This window comes from Peromyscus leucopus, chromosome 6 (genome assembly GCF_004664715.2).
Source record: "Peromyscus leucopus breed LL Stock chromosome 6, UCI_PerLeu_2.1, whole genome shotgun sequence".
Classification (NCBI taxonomy): domain Eukaryota; kingdom Metazoa; phylum Chordata; class Mammalia; order Rodentia; family Cricetidae; genus Peromyscus; species Peromyscus leucopus.
This window is the reverse complement of record NC_051068.1, coordinates 47,141,532-47,161,833: the sequence shown is the minus strand read 5'-3', so window position 1 is coordinate 47,161,833 and position 20,302 is coordinate 47,141,532.

The following is a 20,302-nucleotide window of genomic DNA, read 5'->3' as shown; positions in this document are numbered from 1 at the left end:
CGTCCCTGTAGAAGATGGATCTCGGCAGGATAACTTGAAATGTGGGCGAGGGCTGGTCGCCTAGAGTATGAAGAAGTGCCCTTTAAAGGAAAATTTTCACTCTCTCTACCCCTGTCCACGAAAAACGGTGCTGATCCACTGGACTGGAGTTAGGCCTCCTGATACCCTTCCAGCCAGTGTGTCCCCCAAACACTTCTGCCTTCTTTTGATCCCAATTACGTTTTAAGCCATAAAGTATAAGCGTCTCGGTGGTGACGCACACCTTTAATCCCTGCACTTGGGAGGCAGAGGCAAGTGGATCTTTGTGAGATCAAGGCCAGCCTGGTCTATAGAGCTAGTTCCAGGACAGCCGGGATTATTACACAGAGAAACTCTGTCTCGAAAAACCTTGTGTGTGACTGGAAAGAAATATAACAAAATCTTCAATCAGTAAAGTAGTAACTATAGCAATTCTCATTTTCTCCTTCAGATTTTTGTATATTTTCCATGACTGCCAAAGTTTCTACAAAAACCTAGACTTCCCTCACAACCAGAAAGAAAAAAATAGTTAATAATTTAAATGGCACATATAATATGATCCCAACAATACAAACATAAATAGAAGTGTGAGAAACAAATATGAGGAACTGTTAAGAACATATTTTTGAAAACTAGGATACAGTCTTCAGTATGATTATGAGCTATGGCTTTCAATATTGTCCACTTGAGCAAGAAGATATAAGTTCAAAATAAATTGGGTCATTTTGTTTAATATTCAAGAAGTTCCAAAATCAGATAATAAATTAAAAATCCTTTAAGAACTGTAGCTAAAGAAACCCTGTCTCAAAAAACCGTGTGTGTGTGTGTGTGTGTGTGTGTGTGTGTATGTGTGTGTATTTAGGAAACAAATTATTTCTTACTGTAAATTACCAGATTTGAAATATTAGTCCTTTTGTCCATAAACGCTGTCTCTTATAGCAAACACAATTTGTAGATAAACATAATGAATCTCTATAATATATTCTTGTGGTCCACAAGACTGGGGCCTCTGCCTGGACTCTGCATTCCAAGTGCAAGAACTAGAGAACACACCCCTAGACACGTGACTTGTTCCCTGAAGCCAAGCAAGCAAGATTACCATACTGGCTTAACATAATGAATTAAATAATAAACCTAGACATCTTTAAATTCTGTAAGGCTGTGCTGTGACATTTACATCCAAGGGGTTCACCTGTAAAAATCAAGAACATTTTCAAGAAGACCCTCTAGGCATTTTCCTATTTCTGTTGAGAAATTTCATGTAATTTACAATTTTTAAATGCCTGGATAAGCTTTTGTTATACTTTACCATAATTTAATATGCTAGAAAAACAAGACACTTTCCACTAATGCCCAATTGACTTTTGCTCATTCTGATTACAAAGGTTTGGTTTTGTTCTTTTTTTGAGACAAAGGCTCTCCTTAAGCCTTGGCTGGCCTGGAAGTCACTGTGTGGATAAGGCTATCTTTGAACTCATAGATCTTCTGCCTTTGCCTCTCTAGTTCCACCACACCCGTCTGCAAGAATTTTTAGATGTATATGTATTTGTTTCCATCCATACAGCAATCTTCTAGTGAAGACAGAGAGCTGTTTAGAGGCTGTTATCTATGTTTATGACCTGAGGAAGTTAAGGCCAAAGATGTTAAATATCACAATACAGAAAATAAGAACTTGAACCCAATTCTGATTATACAGTACTCCAACATCCATTGATTGCCAGTGATACAGAGATGACTATAAAAGTATCATTTTTATACTTATCTAATGACATTTCCATAAATCTTCGTCACAGACATCACAACAAAAACTACATGAATTCTGATGAACCACATTTGGGACAAAGGACTGCACTGTTAGCATCTCACACAAATACAAATAAATTGTCCTTCACCTATGCAGTAAAAACCCTGTTGCTCAAGTGAAATGTTTTCTAAACATCACAGGAAAGAGGTAGTGTAAAATGCGTACTGAACAAGTACTCTATCGGTACAAGGAACTTGGTAATGAGCACTGAGCTGATAGCAGTCCTGAGTTCTCATGAGATAGAACAGTGACAATTACCAGGTAAGGACTGGAAAGATGACCTGTTGGTGACATGCCTGCTGCTCAAGCCCACACAGGGATGAGAACATGAGTTCAGACCCTGTCTTAGTTACGGTTTCTGTTGCTGCGAAGAGGCACCATGACCACAGCAACCCTTATAAAGGAAAGGAATAACTGGGGCAGCTTACAGTTCAGAGGTTTAGTCCATCATTATCATGGCGGAAGCGTGGCAGCACACAGACAGACATGGTGCTGGAGAGGGAGCTGAGAGTTCTACATCAGCATCAGCATCGACAGGCAGCAGGAAGTGACAGTGCTCCTGGGCCTGGCTTGGGCTTCTGAAACCCAAAAGCCCACCCCCAGTGATGCACTTCCTCCAACAAGGCCACACCTCCTAATAGTGCCACTCCCTGCGAGCCTATGGGGGTCATTTTCATTCACATCACCACAGATCCCAAGCAGCTGTGTGAAAAGCTGGGCCCCATTGTTGGGGAAGTGGAGACAGGGGCATCCCTGGGACTTATTGGCCAGTCAAATGGGTAAGCTCTACATTTAGGGTGAGGCCTTGTCTCGAAAAATAACCAGTCGATGTATTCTCTAGTATGATGTTTCATTATGTCCTCATCTCTTTTTGTTTTTTCTACCTTGTACGAAGTTATAAACATCTAATGTGGTTTATCTTCTAAGCCTTTGGAGAATGATGTAGAGACTGAAGAGATGGCTCAGTGATTAAGAACTCTTGCTCTTGCAGAGGACCCAGGTTCAATTCTCAGCACCCACATAGGGGCTCAAACCATCCACAACTCCAGTTCCAGGGAATTTGATGTTCTCTTCTGACCTCCGAGGGCACCAGGCATGCACATAGTGCTCATATTGACAGGCAGCCCAAACACTCAGACACATAAAAGTAAATAAACCTAAAAAACAAATTTTGAAAAGAAAACCTGTGAAGGAAATTCCAAATCATGTAGAAATTCTCTGCACATCTTAAACTTGTCAATAATCACTTTGAGTCATGCTCTTAAGTTTTTGTCATTTCTATACAAATATGTGCTTTGTGTTGAATAGGAGTGTGTTGAATACCTTTTCTGGCATTCTGCAGTATACGCCTCTATATGTGTAACCTTTTCAACTATACATATGAAAGGGTGCCTTAAAGTGTTGTTTTGAAGCACAACCTTAAGTACTACAGACATAAAACAATGGCCTGGTTGAAATGGCAGTACCAACCATGAAGATTTCTCCTGAGCTCCCTTTCCCGCTGTCCTCCATTGCTATTGTACTGAGCAATATGTCAGCATCCACAATTATTTATGCTCAGTTTTTGCCTAGGTTAGTTTCAAGGTTTTGTTTTGCTTTTCTTTTTCTTACGTAAAAATCACTGTATTGCAATGAACTTACAAATAAAAACATCATGCACCTAGATTAATGAAGCCACTGAAACACACCGTGGCCCGGTCCCAAACCCTATACATCTCGGTGAACTGCTGTAGAGTTAGATTGGCCATTCTGAAGCCCTGGAGCCTCACTCAGGGCTCTGTACACTTTTATCAATTCTGTGTGATGCAGTTATCTACCACATAAAGGAAGGAGGAAGGAAAGAAAGACGGGGCAGAGTTGAAACAAGAAAAACGATTAGCTTGTGTTCTCTTTCGTGGGGTTTTGGAGTTTTGAAACGCTCCCTTGCTGTCTGTAATCCTCTAACACTGGCCTTTACCCAGCTGCATTTCCATATCCCCACGCATTGTTACATGGAGCTGAAATTCCATCGTAGTACTGATGTACCGTATTCCATAACTAATATACTCGTCCTCCTTACAGAATCGTCTGGTTGCTAAGTTTTTTTTTTGGGGGGGGGGGGTTGTTTTGTTTTGATGAATGATCTCACGAATTGATGTGTTTTACCTCATGGTGTGCATGTGTAGAAGTCTATCCAGGGTACAGACATGGGAATGAAACAGCTAAAGTAATAGGGAATGAAAACGTTCAGCTCTATAGTGTATCATTCAAAATGTTACTTCCATTTGCAGTCCTACCAACAGTGTGACCAAAGCTCCGTAATGCGAGGGACCGTGTGCATTCTGTCATAAAAGTGGTTTTCAGTATCAGTCCTTTCAGTAAATTGTTGACATGCCTGTAATAGTTAAGCCATATAAATCCTCAGTGTGTCTTCTAAAACATTTCCAGATGCAAAGTTTGATAATAAATCTTGGTTTTGAATGGTGTTAAGCAGGGAGATGAATGTTTTACAACTAAGTAAAGGAATTTAGTTGTGCCACTAGGAAAAGGAATTCATCATTTTAAGCAAATGTAATAGTATATCAATTTGGACTTATTTTAATACCCCAGGTGTTCTGTCAACCAATGAAGAATTAATGTGAAACACACAAATGTTCAGGTACAACATAAATTTATTTCCCTGTCCTCAAGAAGCATAAGATTATTTTCTATAGCCCAAGTCTTTATATCAACTACAGAAATAACGAGCTCATGGGTACCTGTTTTCTGATTAAAACTTAACCAGTGCACCAAATCTGTTTATGTAAGCTACTTTTCTTAAGAGACCTTCATCCAATGTGTCTAATCTTCCTTCTGTCTTCTAAAAGTTTGCTAAACACTGATGTTAACTTGAAGCATTTCTTAATTTCTTATCCTAGTTAACAATATTAGTGTTCTACCCAATTTAGAATTTGAAGAATTGTGAATAATTAATTGGTTGGCAGTGCATCCCCTGGGAATGAGAACAGCATGGGAGGGGAGACAAAACATACCTCCTTCCCTATATGGAGTAGGTGGAATTTTTTTTCTTTGATCAATACAAAAGAAAAATGTAGCTTCAAGACAAAACCTAACTTCTGGGTAGTCTAGCAGAAAGAGAAGAAACAACTCTCGAGAGTTACTGATACTGAGACTGGAGCAAAGCCTCACTGGTTAGGAGCAGTGCCTCTCCTCCACAGGACCCTCGGTTAGCTCCCAGCACCCACACTGGGTAGCTCACAACTGCCTGAAACGAGCTCCAGAGTATCCTACACCTTCTGGTACCAGGACCCACACATGTACACACTTATATGCAGACACACATGCACATACATAGAAAGTAAAATGATGAGTTTAAAACAACTGCTGCTGTTTGGCTGGGGATGTGGGTCAGAAGTAGAGCACTTGCCTAGCAGGCATGAAGCCCCAATCACAAAAGCACTGTGATTTACCCTATGAGATGGCTCAGTGGATAAAGGCGCTTCTGCACAGCCTGAGTTCGAGCCTCAGGACCCACAGGGTGGAAGGAGAGTCAGTTCTCTCATCTTCACACATGCGCCATGGCAGCGCGCACGCATGTGCGCGGGCACACACACACACGTGCATGCACACTCACATGCACACACATACACACACACACTACATGTATTTTTTTTAATAAAGAATGGCAACTGGAAATATTGCAAGTTAAATTTTTTTTTTTTCACTTATAAACTGTATGGCCCACCTACTTCCTGCCTGGTCACTGGCCATCAGTGTTTTATTTATATAGAGTAATATCCACAGCACTTCCCTTTTCTTCTTTTTTTAAAAAGGAAGGTTTTAACTTTAACATAGTAAAATTATATATAACAAAACAATTATCAAGCAAGAATTACAGTTACAATATTAAAGAAGATGTCTTATCTATCTTATATTTGTGAGTTTAAGGTTTTATATCTAACTTATCTTTTATCATAACTGAGGAAATTACAACTATCTAGTTTTCAACCACATCAAAGACCTGAGAAGGAACATAATGGTACCTGAGAAATGGTAGATGGATGCAAGCAACTTTCGGGAATCTTGCAAAAGTAGACCAAGACAGCTGGCAGCCTGGACAGTCACCTAATGTTTCTCAGCATTGTTGGTGCATTCAAATTGGCTACAGGCCTAGAGTATCTGACAGATCATTTTTAGAAGCAGGAATTCTGAGAGACCATCTTACCCTGTCTTGGTAGAGTACAGTGGTCGCTTTCCTTGTGTCCCGCTTGTCCAGAAAGGACAACATTATATTTGTACTGTCAGCCATCAAGGCAAGGGCAGTTCTTTGCCCAGTAGGCCATTTTGTGCCAAAAAGACAAACTTCCAAATGGAAGTGTCTTAGAAGCCCAACATTCTCTCGGGATCAATTGGTGCAGCCAGGAGCAATTGTGTCTCACGTCAACAGAATTCTAAGTTATTTAAATGCCATATTCTCTAGGTCTATGAAGTGTTTGAAGATTACCTATCTATCTGAAATATATCTATGTATACCTAGAAGACTTAACTAACATGGCTACAAATATGATTATCATAGATGACTGATTATTAATCTATTTTTTAATTATCCATTACAATTTTAAATGAGTTACATAAACATAATACCTCAAACAAGAATAGAAATACATATATACAGTATAACAAAATTAACTTCAAGTTTGTATCAATAAACTAAAATCTATACCAATGAAAAACATTTTAAACAAGTTGTTCTTTAAAAGTAGGTTCATTAATCTACCCTTTTATCTTAATCATCTCCATATCCTATATATCCATATCATATCCCCTTTTCTTTTTTAGAAAGAGATCACATTTATAATCAACCTGTTTTAAATAAAAATATTGGTTTTTTTCTGTCCCACACCAGAGGGCTCTTCTGATTTGGGACACAAGAATCTCTTAACCATTTTTTTTTTAAGCAATATGTCTGGGTTTAGAGGGGGGTGAGCCAATTCCACCTCTAAAGCCAGCTTGGTATATTTGGGAATTTGGGCGTAGCATCTCTTACTACTTCCTGCTGGAGGGGGGCGCTGTATCTTATGATGTAAAGAAAATTTTAGGCCTATGGGGTAGTCCGTGAGGCTGTATTGTGTGAACCAGTTGCCTTGAAACCGCTCTGGATGTTGGATCATCTGGGCCATGGTGTCATCGGAGACCTTTCAGGGGGTCTTGGCTGGTGAAACCTGATGTATCTTAATCTGGAACAAATCCACAGCCTCTGGCTTTCTGTGGAAACAAAAGCAGAATCTCTTTTTCAAAGCAACATATCCTTAAATCCAAATTTTGAAGTGAAGGTACCTTTAAAATATACATTTTGGCATAACTCAACAGCTTTTGTAATCAAATGTTTTTCTTCAGTTACGAATATCAAAGAGAACATAATCCAGATTCTCTGTGTGGTAGCCATCTTTACGTGGCTTATGTTTTATATTACCTTGAGCCTTGAGCCTATTTTTTTTTTGATATATATTTTTTATTTTACAATACCATTCAGTTCTACATATCAGCCATGGGTTCCCTATTCTCCCCCCTCCCACGCCCTCCCCTTACCCCCAGCCCACCCTCCATTCCCACCTCCTCCAGGACAAGTCCTCCCCGAGGACTGTGGTCAACTTGGTAGACTCAGTCCAGGGAGGTCCAGTCCCTTCCTCCCAGACTAAGCCAAGTGTCCCTGCATAAGTTCCTGGTTTCAAACAGCCAATTCATGCAATGAGCACAGGACTTGGTCCCTCTGCCTAGATGCCTCCCAAACTGATCAAGCCAATCAACTGTCTCACCTATTCAGAGGGCCTGATCCAGCTGGGAGCCCCTCAGCCTTTGGTTCATAGTTCATGTGTTTCCATTCATTTGGCTATTTTTTTTCAATAATTGAGTAAAACTGAAATTTATTATATGCCACAGTCGTCCTAGGGACCTCCATGCTATATATATAGCCTTTATGGTTCTATGGGTTGTGGTCTGATTGTTCATTTTATATCTAGAATCCACCAATGAGTGAGTACATACCATAACTGTCTTTCTGGGTTTGGGTTACCTCACTCAGGATGATTTTTTCTAGTTCCATCCATTTGCCTGCAAATTTCATGCTTTCATTGTTTTTCTCTGCTGAGTAGTACTCCATTGTGTATATGTACCACATTTTTTTCATCCATTCTTCCGTTGATGGGCATCTAGGTTGTTTCCAGGTTCTGGCTATTACAAATAGTGCTGCTATGAACATAGCTGAGCATGTATCTTTATGGTATGTATCAGCATTCTTTGGGTATATGCCCAAGAGTGGGATGGCTGGGTCTTGTGGTAGTTCGATTCCTAATTTTCTGAGAAACCGCCATACTGATTTCCACAGTGGTTGTACAAGTTTACATTCCCACCAACAGTGGAGGAGTGTTCCCTTTGCTCCACATCCTCTCCAACATTGGTTGTCATTGGTGTTTTTGATCTTAGCCATTCTAACAGGTGTAAGGTGGTATCTCAGAGTCGTTTTGATTTGCATTTCTCTGATGATTAAGGATGTTGAGCATTTCTTTAAATGTCTTTCAGCCATTTGTAGTTCTTGTTTTGTGAATTCTCTGTTTAGCTCTTTACCCATTTTTTAATTGGACTGTTCAGTGCTTTGATGTCTAGTTTCTTGAGTTCTTTATATATTGTGGAGATCAATCCTCTGTCAGATGTGGGGTTGGTGAAGATCTTTTCCCAATCTGTTGGCTGTCTTTTTGTCTTATTGACTGTGTCTTTTGCCCTGCAAAAGCTTCTCAGTTTTGAGAGGTCCCATTTATTAATGGTTGTGCTCAGGGTCTGTGCTGTCGGTGTTTTATTTAGGAAATGGTCTCCAGTGCCAATGCGTTCAAGAGTGCTTCCTATTTTCTTTTCTATTAAGTTTAGTGTAACTGGATTTATGTTTAGGTCTTTGATCCACTTGGACTTGAGTTTTGTGCATGGTGACAGTATGGATCTATTTGTAATCTTTTACATATTGACATCCAGTTATGCCAGCACCATTTGTTGAAGATACTTTCTTTGTTCCATTGTATAGTTTTGGCTCCTTTGTCAAAAACCAGGTATTCATATGTGCATGGATTAATGTCAGGGTCTTCAATTCGATTCCATTGGTCCGTATGTCGGTTTTTATACCAGTACCAAGCTGTTTTTATTACTATAGCTCTATAGTAGAGTTTGAGGTCCGGGATGGTGATGCCTCCAAGGGTTGCTTTATCATATAGGATTCTTTTAGCTATCCTGGGTCTTTTGTTTTTCCATATAAAGTTGAGTATTTTTCTTTCCAAGTCTGTGAAGAATTGTGTTGGGATTTTGATGGGGATTGCATTGAATCTGTAGATTGCTTTTGGTAAGATTGCCTGCAAGTTAAGTTTTTAACTTGCTCAGGACAAACAAAAGTCAAATGAAGGAATATTCAGGAGGAACACATAGGTCACCACAAAGAGATTGTCAGAACTTAATTCAAGATGGATATCTACTTGTATCATAACAAAATAGACTATTATTAATATTCCCCTTTGGGGAGAGGTGCCAGGGATTGATACCAGGCCTCACTAAAGTTAGTCAAGTACTTTACCACACATACCCAGCAATATTCCATCCTTATGCATAATTCTTCCGAAGGCCTATCTGCATACCCTGAGAATAACCAGATTGCCTTCAGGTGTCCTGTGTTCCACAAATAGTCTCTATTGAAAACATATGTTTTATGTTGTGGGCTCTGGTAGGTGAAGTTGGAGCATCTGACTGGTTTAAATATAAGACTTTTTTTTCTTGTGTGTATATATGTGGTGTGGGTGTGTGTGAAGGACCAAGGTTGATGTTGGCCATCTTCAACTACTCCCCTTTTTATTCACCGAAATCATGTTTCCAGACTGAACCCCAAGCTTCCTGATCCACCTAGCCTGGCTACCCACTTTGACCCAGGGATTCTCTGTCTCTACCTTCTGAGCACTGGAATTACAGGCAGGCCACCACACCCACTTGGATTTTTGTGGGACCTGGGGGTCCAAACTCCAGTCCTCAAGACTTGCTGCTTGCATAGTACGTGTTCTAACTGCTGGACCATCTCTCCAGCCCCCAGATTATTTGGTGCACAAATGATAACAATTGTAAGGTATCTTGGTAGAGTTTTCCTTTGATGAGTGTGTAGTGTCCTTCCCTATTTCTCCTGGTTAGTTTTGGATTGTCTATTTTGTCAGATATTGAAATAGTTACATCAGCTTGCTTCTTAGGTCTGTTTGCTTGGAATAGCTTTTCCCACCCTTTTAACCTGAGGTGATTTATACCCTTAATGTTAAGGTGTATTTCTTGGATGGAGCAGAAGGATGTTTTCACATTCATTCTGTTTGTCTTTTTATTGGGGAATTGAGATGATGAAGATATCAGTAAGTGGTGTTTGTTGATTTCTATTATTTTGTTCTTGTTGTTGTTGTTGTTGTTGTGGTGGTGGTGGTGGTGGTGGTGGTGGTGGTGGTGGTGGTGATGGTATGTGTGTATGTGTTTCCTCTCTTGATTTGCTGGTCTGGGATAATTTATTCCTTGTATTTTCTTGAGTGTGCTTAATCACTTATGTTGGAGTTTTCTATCTAGAGTCTTCTTTAGTTCTGGACTTGTAGATAGAGATTGCTTCAGTTTGGTTATATTATGGAATATCTTGTTTTCTTCATCGGTTGTGATTGAAAGTTTTGCTGTATAGTAGTCTGGGCTGGCATCTGTGATCTCAGAGTATGCAGCACATCTGCCCAGGCCCTTCTGCATTTTAAGTCTCCACTGAGAATTCAGGTATAATTTGTTTAATTTTATATGCATTGGCATTTTTCCTGCATGTATGTCTGTGTGAGGGTGTCAGATCCCCTGGAACTGGAGTCACAGGCAGTTGTCCGTTGTCATGTGGGTGTTGGGAATCAAACCCGGGTCCTCTGGAAGATCAGCCAGTGCTCTTAACTGCTGAGCCATCTCTCCAGCCCCTCAGTGTAATTTTAATAAGTCTGCCTTTATAAGTTACTTGGTCTTTTTCCCTTGCAGCTTTTAATATTCTTTCTTTGTTCTGTACATTTAGTGTTTTGATTATGTGCCAAAGGGACTTTCTTTTCTGGGCCAGTCTACTCAGTGTTCTGTGAGCTTCTTGTATCTTGATAGGCATCTCCTTCCTCAGGTTAGTGAAGTTCTGGTCTATGATTTTGTTTTAAATATTTTCTATGCCTTAGACCTATCTTTCTTTTTCTTCCTCTGTTCCTATTATTCTTAGATTTGGTCTTGTCATTGTGTCCCAGATTTCTTGGATGTTTTGTGCCAGAAGTTTTTAAATTTGTGGTGGTTTGAAAGAAAATGAATGCTGTGGAATAATCCTCTGTACACTGTAAAGATTTCACTCAAATTGGCTTAATAAAACACTGATTGACCAGTAGCCAGGCAGAAAGTATGGGCAGGGTGACCAAACTAAGGCTGATGGGAAGGAGAAGGGTGAGTCAGGAGAGCAAGTAAGGCAAGCAGGACATGAAGAAAATGAGGTAACAAGCCATGAGCCATGTGGCAAAGCATAACTAGAAATACGGGTTAATTTAAGTGTAAGAGTTAGCTAGTAACAAGCCTGAGCTATCGGCTGGTCAATTATAAGCCTGAATCAATTATTTGACTGCCAGGTATTTGGAAACAGGTGGGTGGGAAAGAAACATCCAACTACAAATGGTCCCCAAATGAAGTGGTACTAGTAGAAGGTATGGCCTTGTTGGAGGAAGAGTGTCACTGTGGAGGCAGGCTTTGAGGTCTTATATGTACTCAAGATACCACCCAGTGTCTCAGACGACTTCCTGTTGCCTGTGAGTCAAGATGTAGAACTCTTAGCTCCTTATCTAGCACCATGTCTGCCTGCATGATGCCTTGCCTCCTGCCATGACAATAATGGACTGAACCTCTGAAACTGTAAATGAGCCCCAATTAAATGTTTTCCTTTATAAGAGTTGTTATGGTCATGGTATCTCTTCACATCAATAGAAACCCTAACACAAGATTTAACATTCTCTTTGGTCAAGGTATTCATTTCTTCTATTTTGTCTTAAATTTCTGAGATCCTTTCTTCCATCTCTTGTATTCTGTTGGTGGGGCTTTCCTCTGTTCAAGTTCCTACATTTTTCATTTCCATATTTCCTTCAGTTTGGGTTTTCTTTATTGATTTATTTCCACATTCAGATCTTGAATTGTTTCATTCATTTTTTTTCCATATTTGTGTTTTCATAGATTTCTTCAAGGAATTTATACATTTTCTCCTTAAGGACCTCTATCATATTCATAAAGGCTGTTTTAAGGTCTTTGTGTGTGTGTGTGTGTGTGTGTGTGTGTGTGTGTGTGTGTGTGTGTGTTTAAGCTATGTTGCAATACTTGAGACCTGCCATAATAGAGTTGCTGGGTTCTAGTGGAGATGTATTTTCTTGGTTGTAATTGATTGGCTTTTTGTTTTGTTTTGTTTTGTTTTTTGTTTGTTTGTTTGTTTTTTATGTGCTTACATGCTTGCTTGTTTTGTTTTGCTTTGCTGGTGTTTAGGCATCTGGGTTTAGGAAGATTATAATTCTAGGAGTTGATAACCTGTCTTGTCTTTGTTGGGTGGGTATTTTGTTCTTTGGTTTCTGTTTCCTGTCTGGTTCTTAGGAGAGTGTGGTGGCTGTGTGTTACCTGGTAGAAATTCTTCTGAGGTCCTGATAGGTGTGGGCCACTGAGGGTTTTAAGTAAAATGGGTTTCTAGTATTGGGAGCTGATGCGTAGGAATGGGGATTAGCTAGGAGGGGCTGAGGGGGTTCACAAGAAGTGAGAAAGCAGGGTGTTTCACCAGGATCTGCTTAGTCCCCCGGAAGAGGGCCAAGAGCGAGGAGAGGCTGCAGTGGGTGGTCTGCTACAGAGCTGGGGATAGGACTTAGGATTGAACTTGGAGGAATGGAGGGAGAGGTGAAGATCTGCAGTTAGTCCATCTGCTTCCCTGGTCGGAGTGGCCTGTGGGTTCCCAGGGAGTGCCTATTAGATTTGGGGGCTGGGATAAAGCAATGAGCAGGGGAAGGAAGCTTGGAGGAATAGACCTGTGTGATCCACTGGAGAGGGGGCAGGGCGGAGATAGGGAAGCTGCAGCAAGTGGTCTGCTACAGAGCTAGGGCTGAGACTGGGGGATTGGATCTATGGGAATGGAGGGAGAGGTGAAGATCTGCTATTAGCCTACCTGCTTCCCCGGCCTGAGGGAATACTGTAATCTCTAAGATGACAGGAGTTAATCCAAGTTAAATTAAGGAATATTTGGAATTGTGAGCCATGATTACCAGTGTCCATCACCTACGTCTAGCTACCTGAACACCCTGTCTTGTTCTTCTCTTTGTTACACAGCTCTTCCAATATATTCAACCAGTGATGGGACAGTTCATGCTTAACTCCATGTTCTCCAAGGAGTATCAGTAAGGACTCGGGACTTGGGTGTGCTCACACATTCACACTGTGGTGTATATTCTCCCATTAGCTTACCTCTGCACATGAAGTTGGGAGTGGCTCAGTAACCCAGTCTTATGGTATTTTCACCAAACACACATAAATAGCTTCAAGAAAATACATACTAGTAAAATATAGTCAAATTAGCAGATGGTGTTTTGAGTATTTTGTTTTTAATACAGTTTACTTAGTTGTAAGTTTATACAGTTCAACTTGTCTGCATGGTGTGTATGTATGCACACCATGTGGGTGTGAGTGTCCGTGTACATGTGTGTTGGTGTGCTGGCTCGTTTTATGTCAAGCTGACACAAGCTGGAGTCATCAGAGAGGAGGGAGCCCTAATTGAGTAAATGCCTCCACCAGATCAGGCTGTGGACACGCCTGCAGGCATTTTCTTAGTTAGTGGTTGATGTGGAAGGGCCCAGCCCATTGTGGGTAGGGTTGGTAGTCTCTAGTTCTATGAGAAAGCAGTCTGAGGAACCCACCAGAAGCAAGCCAGGAAGCAGCACTCCTCCATGGCCTCTGCATCAGCTCCTGCCTCCAGGTTCCTGCTCTGCTTGAGTTCCTGTCCTCACTGCTTTTGATGATGAACTCTTTTATGGAACTGTGAGGGCAATAAACCATTTCCTCCCCAAATTGTTTTTAGTCATGGTGTTTCATCACAGCGATAGTAATCCTAAGACAGTTAGGTACCTTCTACTAAAATTCTCCTCCTTAGTTTTTGAGACAGGGTCTCTCCCTGAACCTGGAGGTCACCAATTGAGTACATTGGCTGGCCAGTGAGCTCCAGGGACTCTCCTGTCTCCATCTCATGGAGGCTGTGGTTACAGCCACAGGCCTCCATGCCGGCCTTTTTATATGGGTGCTAGGGATCTGAACTCAGGTCAGCATGCTTTCAAGGCCAGCACTGGACCGGCTGATTCATCTCCCCTAGTTTAAATTAGGCTCCCCTAATTTAAATTTTAATAGTGACTGTCTTAGTCACTGTTATATTCCAGTGAAGGCTGCCTAATGCTTCAGAGGATTCTGACACCTCAACCCTAAAAGGAAATAAAATAGAAAGTCACCCGGTCTGTCACCTCCAGAGATAAGTCTGGTTAAGGTGACTTCTATTTGGGACACGCGGGAGAGACCGGCTGCAGCTGCTGATCCGGCGTCTGGGATTCATGTGGGATGTCACTGGACTCCTGTTCTGTTCAGCTGCATGTGTGGTGGCCAGCCCTTTACTGTGCATCTCTATGTGTGTGTCTTTCTATGTATTGCTGCCAGTGCTATTGACTGGAGAAATATCTATATAGAAGGGGGAGTTGTCGCAGGACTGGGGCCACACCTGCAGCCACCCCTGGCATAGTGCATGACTGACTGCAGGCTCATGGGCTGTGCCTGTGCCCACACTGCAACCCCCCTTTCTGCAGCAACCGTGGCTGGGTTGGTGGCTGCTGCTGTTGCTATGGCAATGCCGGCGGCCATGGTGGGCAAGGTCCACCATGGCCCAAAGGAGAGTTTTGTGGAGAAGGACAGGTATTTCTATTGCTCACACAGAAAAGATTGGGAACTTCTGTGAAATCAACTGGCCCTCTTCTCGAGTCAGGTGGCCCAGTGACAGTTCAGGCTATCTGAAACACGAAACCCCAGAGAGCCCAGCCTGAATTGACCAGTGATTTTCTGTGGTGTGAGAGATACCACCACCACCATCATCACCACCTTTTTCTCTTCCTCCTCCTTCTCCCCCCCCCCCCCCCCCCCCCCCCCCCCCCCCCCCCCCCCCCCCCCCCCTTCTCTTCCTCCTCCTTCTCCTCCTTCACCACCACCACCACCACCACCACCACCACCACCACCACCACCACCCTGCATAAGACCTGTGCCCTCTTGTTGGGGACCTCAATCCTTCTGACTCCGCTAGGTCGCCCAGCTGCTGTCTCAGCTGTCTGCCCCCAGAGTGCTTGCTTGTTTCTCTGCTTGAATTCAGCTCACAGTCCCCTCCCTGTGTGGGAACGGGGAGGGCCCCCTGCCATCTCAGTGGGATGCACACAGGGAGGGAGAAATGGTTTCCTTCCACTCAACGACCTGTCCTCTAAGCAGCCTGTTGCACCCAGGTGAAGGGGAAACCATCTTTCATAGTTTATGGCTTCTTTTCAACCAATGATCTATGTATTTGAAAAATTCAAAACCTGCCATTCTCTGAAAAAAAGAGTAGAAAAACTGCCCCTGGGCCTAGAAGGGGAATTGCTGCTGGCCAATGCAGCCAGGATGAAAACCAGGTTTGTGGAGGCTACAATTGTTACTTTAACTGAAATGATTTGGGACCAAGCCTTAGGGCCAGATACCTCAGAGAGCAGAATTGATCTATCTGACCCAGGCTCTCAGATGGGGAAAGGAAAGTCTATCACTGTATCTATGCTCTTACTAGCATACATACCCATGGTATGATCTATACAGAAAGAGGGAAAGGATATTAAAAACAAAGAGAAAATCTTGGCCCTCCTAGAGACTATTTGGCTTCCCCTACAAGTTGATATCCACCATTGCTGAAGACATCAAGAAGATGACTCCCGCGAGGCCAGAGGTAACTGGCTGCCCAGAAAGTGTCCCTAAGACCAGTGGGGCCTGTTGATATTCTGGTGACATACCCTGACCTGGTGGCCGGAGACTCCATGGTACAACCAAGAGGAAATAGAGGATGCAAAAAAGAAAATATGGACAGCTCAAACCCCCAGTTGATGGAGGACACCAGATCATTCTCTCAGAAACAAATGACAGGACTCTGGTAACTGACTTTCATTATTATTCTGGGGTCCATAAAACTTTCTCAGTTGCTCAGATCAAAGTCCATTATGTCTAGACTAGATAGTCTGGCGCTGGATGTCTCAACCAATGTCAGGTTAGTGCTCAAGTAAATCCAAAAGAGAGATTCCTTACCCAGGAAGGAGTCCAAATGAGAGGCCAACACCACAGCAAACCCTGAGAAATAGACTTCACGGAAATCCAGCCTGCCACAGGAAGATGCAAGTACTTGCTGGTTTTTATAGATACCTTTTCCCAGTGGATAGAGCATCCTCCACCTGTACTGAAACTGCTCAAATAGTAGCTACAAAGCTCCTCCAAGAAGTGGACCCCCAAATTGGCCTCCCTCTAGAAAAGGGGGTCTGATAATGGCCCAGCTTTCACAGCCAATAATATCTCAATTAATAGCTAAAGCTTTGGACATAGATTGAAATTTTCACTGAGCATATAGCCCACTAAATTCTGAGCATATAAAAAAAAACCAACAAAACTCTCATTAGAATCCAGCGGAGTTGGATAGACCACATTCCTTTGATTTGCTTTGGGTCTACTGCACCCCATATAGGAAGGGATTTACCTCGATGGGATTACGTTAGGAAGACCTCCCCACTGTTTCCACAGCTCAGAGACCAGCAGTTGGGACCATTCCCTCCTCAAGTCCTCACAGACCCTGTAATATACCTAGATGACTATTCATCAGATGATCGGGTTCAAGCGGATGCACCCTTGCTTACATCGGGGCCTGCCCACAAGTTCCAGCCTGGAAACCTTATATAAGTGAATAGAATCCTACCAAAAACAACAATGAAGGTCACCAATATCTCTGCTGTCACTCTGTGGACCTTGCACACCCAGCTAAAACCAGAACCAGGGAGTTCATAGCCAATCTATCCACTGAGACACAACCCACCTTCCAGGTAGATTTCTATAAAATATTACATCCAGAGACTACCAGAGGGTGGTTGGCTTGCTCCTGAGGAGGAACATGTCCCCAAGGCTGTGGGTACACTGAAAAGAAAGGGCTCTGATCTATCCAAAACTATGCCTGCCCAGCTGACAGCCCTCCAAACTGCCAGAAGCCAGACAAATACCATTGTTCTTGATGCGGTTATAAAACTGAGTCCTCCTGGGGACACACTGATCACTTCATAAATATTGCTTATGGCCACAGGCAATGCAATCCCATATCCACATAAGTTAGGACCTGGCAGGAAACCAAAAATCATTATTGGAAAACTGGTAGAATCTGGGGAGTAAGATTATACCTGAATAGTCCAGATCTAGGCAGCAAATTCACTATCAAAAGGAAACCTGCATCTAGACTCATCCAGCCCAGAAGCCCAAACCAACTCATCTTGGGACACCTGAAAGATGAGCCCCCTAAGATGGCAACCCCTGAAACTTCTATTTCCCCAGAAAATCCCTGGTAACCTCAAAGATAAAAGCCCAGAGGCATGGAAGCTAGCCCCCCCCCCAGTGTTTGTGATGCTAAAGAGTCTATCACTCTTAACCAGACATAGGTCAGAATTACTGGCTATGCTTGAACCCTCCTACGCCTTCAATAAGCTCCACTTCCAACCCTAAGAGCTGTAATGGGACCAACCTGAGCTCACTCTGGGGACCTCCAGGAAAGGGTACCTGTTTAATGTCACCAAGATACCCCTTTGGTAGTCCCCCATACAGATTCCTGTAGCCATACGCAGCAGGTAATTCCAGGGATGCTGGTTGAGTGGATTTCCAGGCCCCAGAGACTACCTGGCTGGCTTGCACTAATGACTTAACCAACTGTGCACCTTCTGAATTTTTTGCACTGGAGGAGAACCCATTCCTTTGCATCCTCATATGTGTTATACCACAGATGTTCATCTTTAGTGGAAAAGAGATCAGGACACACCTAAATCTACATTCTGGACTTTCTCATTCTCATTCCTTTATTGGTGGGGGCAGGTATCATGAGCTCTGCTTCAGTTAGAACATAGCCCCCTAGGTAATGGGGGGGGGGGTAAAAACTTTAAACCACTCAGTACTCAAGTAGACATAGACCTGAGCCATCTAGAAAATTCTGCTTCCCATCTGGAATCTCAGATTCTTTAGCCAAGGTTGTTCTACAGAATCAAAGAGGATTGGACCTCCTCTTTATGAGACAAGGAGGTCTCTGCATGGCACTGGAAGAAATGTGTTATTTCTATGCCAGGTAATAAGAGAAAATTTAGTCATGGTCAAAATAACCTTCAAATGAGAGAGAGAGGGAGAAGGAGAGGGAGAAGGAGAGGGAGGAGGGAGAGAGAGAGAGAGAAGCTGGTACTAGTCTTGGTTCTCTTGGTTAACCGCTCTCCTGACAGCCATGGCTTGACCATTAATTGTTTCACTCTTAGCTCTCATAGGACCCTGCTTGCTCAACTTCCTACTTATCCATGTAAAACAGAAAATAAACTCTGTTAAACTACTAACGCTAAAAAGACAATATAACCCCCTGACCCCAGATGAATCCCTGACTTGACTCATGCCCGTGGAACACGTAGGGAATATAACAGACTCTCAGGCCTTAGCACAACTGACTCCATGATGGAAATACCATTCAGACTATAAAATTCAACATGTAGAGGGTAGCACCTGCCAAAACAAAAACTAAGACCTAGTCCATCAAAGCCCATAGTTCTGGGAAAGTCTCTAAATGTACTAACCTTTCCTTTTTGGTTTCTGCTTCTGGCCAACTGTTCATGTTAACTGAAGTGTGTCAACCCAGAACATGTTTTTTGTGCTTAAAATCTCACCCTGAGAAAGGCTTGGTGCTATGCTGGGATCCAGAACACCCAATGTAGTTGTTATCCTGCTAATAAAGACTTTCTATTGGCCTAAACTAATGTCCAACTAGTCTTCTCTGGTGGATACCCCACAACACTCCAACATCTTGGGGTCTCCAACACAATCCAGGCCTCACCATCACAGCTTCACACAATGACCTCTCTAGGCCTCCATGCAGGGACACTCCTTGGTCTCTGTGGCTTTCCTTAGCCTTAAAGAGAGATTCCATAACCCCTTTCTTGTATCCAAGTAGCTAAAACCAGAACCATGAGGCAGAAGCTGCCAAGTGCCTGCTTGCTGGGGCTCGAACTTGGCACCCTGGTTCAAATACACCTGCATCAGCTTTCTGCTGTTAATGGTTTCTGTCACTAAAGTTTTTTTTTAATTCCTTTCCACAAGTTGGAAGTTTAGCTGGATGGGGTCTTGCCCCAAGGTCACCCACTACCTTTATTCCATTTAGCATCCGGCTTTCCTTTAAACTTTTTATCCCCTTGAACACTGAACTTGGCTCCAACATTACATCTCCTGGTGTTCCTTTCCTCCCCAAACTGTACATTTCTGTAATTTTCCCTGTTCAGTTTGTTCCTTTTCATTATAGATCTGCGTAAGAGTGACCAATAATAACCATGTGTCACAGTCAATACCAGGCTGTCTTGAAATCTCCTCTGCTAATGCTATTAATCCAAAACTCTGCAATTTAGCCTCAGGCAGATTTTCAGGACAAGTGCAGAAAAGCAGCCACATTCACTCAGGATGCAGCTCTTAGCTCCTTCTCCAGCACCATGCCGGCTGCCACGCTTCCCGCCGTGATGATAATGGACTAAGCCTCTGAAAGTGTGAGCAAGCTCCCAGTTAAATGCTTCTTTTGTGAGAGTTGCCTTTCTTGGTCATGGTTTCTCTCCACCGCAATAGAAACCCTAGCTAAGACGAACAGGTTTTGCTCCTGAAGGAATCCGTCCGTTTCATTATCTCATGGGTGAAATCTTTCTCTGTTTTCATCCCCGCAGCCTTCCCATCTCACTCCCTTCAGTTCTCTGCGGCTGTCCAGTCATTTGTTCACAGTAAGTGATTATCATCTGTGTCCTCCCAGGATGGACCCCATGAAGATCCATCATGCTTTACTGTCTCTCACAAGGTCTGTTTAGAGAGCAGTGAAGTCTCTGAAGCCCTGGTGTGCAGAAAGAAGCCTGTGGACGAGCAATTACAGCTTTGTCTCTCTCCTGCAGGTTAATGGGCTGATTTGCTTTATTTCAACGAGTGGAATCAAATCTAAGCAAGTAAGTGAGAGCCAAACATAATTTATTTAACTATCCGAACCCAAAAATGAATGGCCTAATTTTTAGGTATAATTCACTTCCGAGAGGAAAATACCTGTCTCCTTGGAGGTGGAAGCAAAATATGATCTTATAG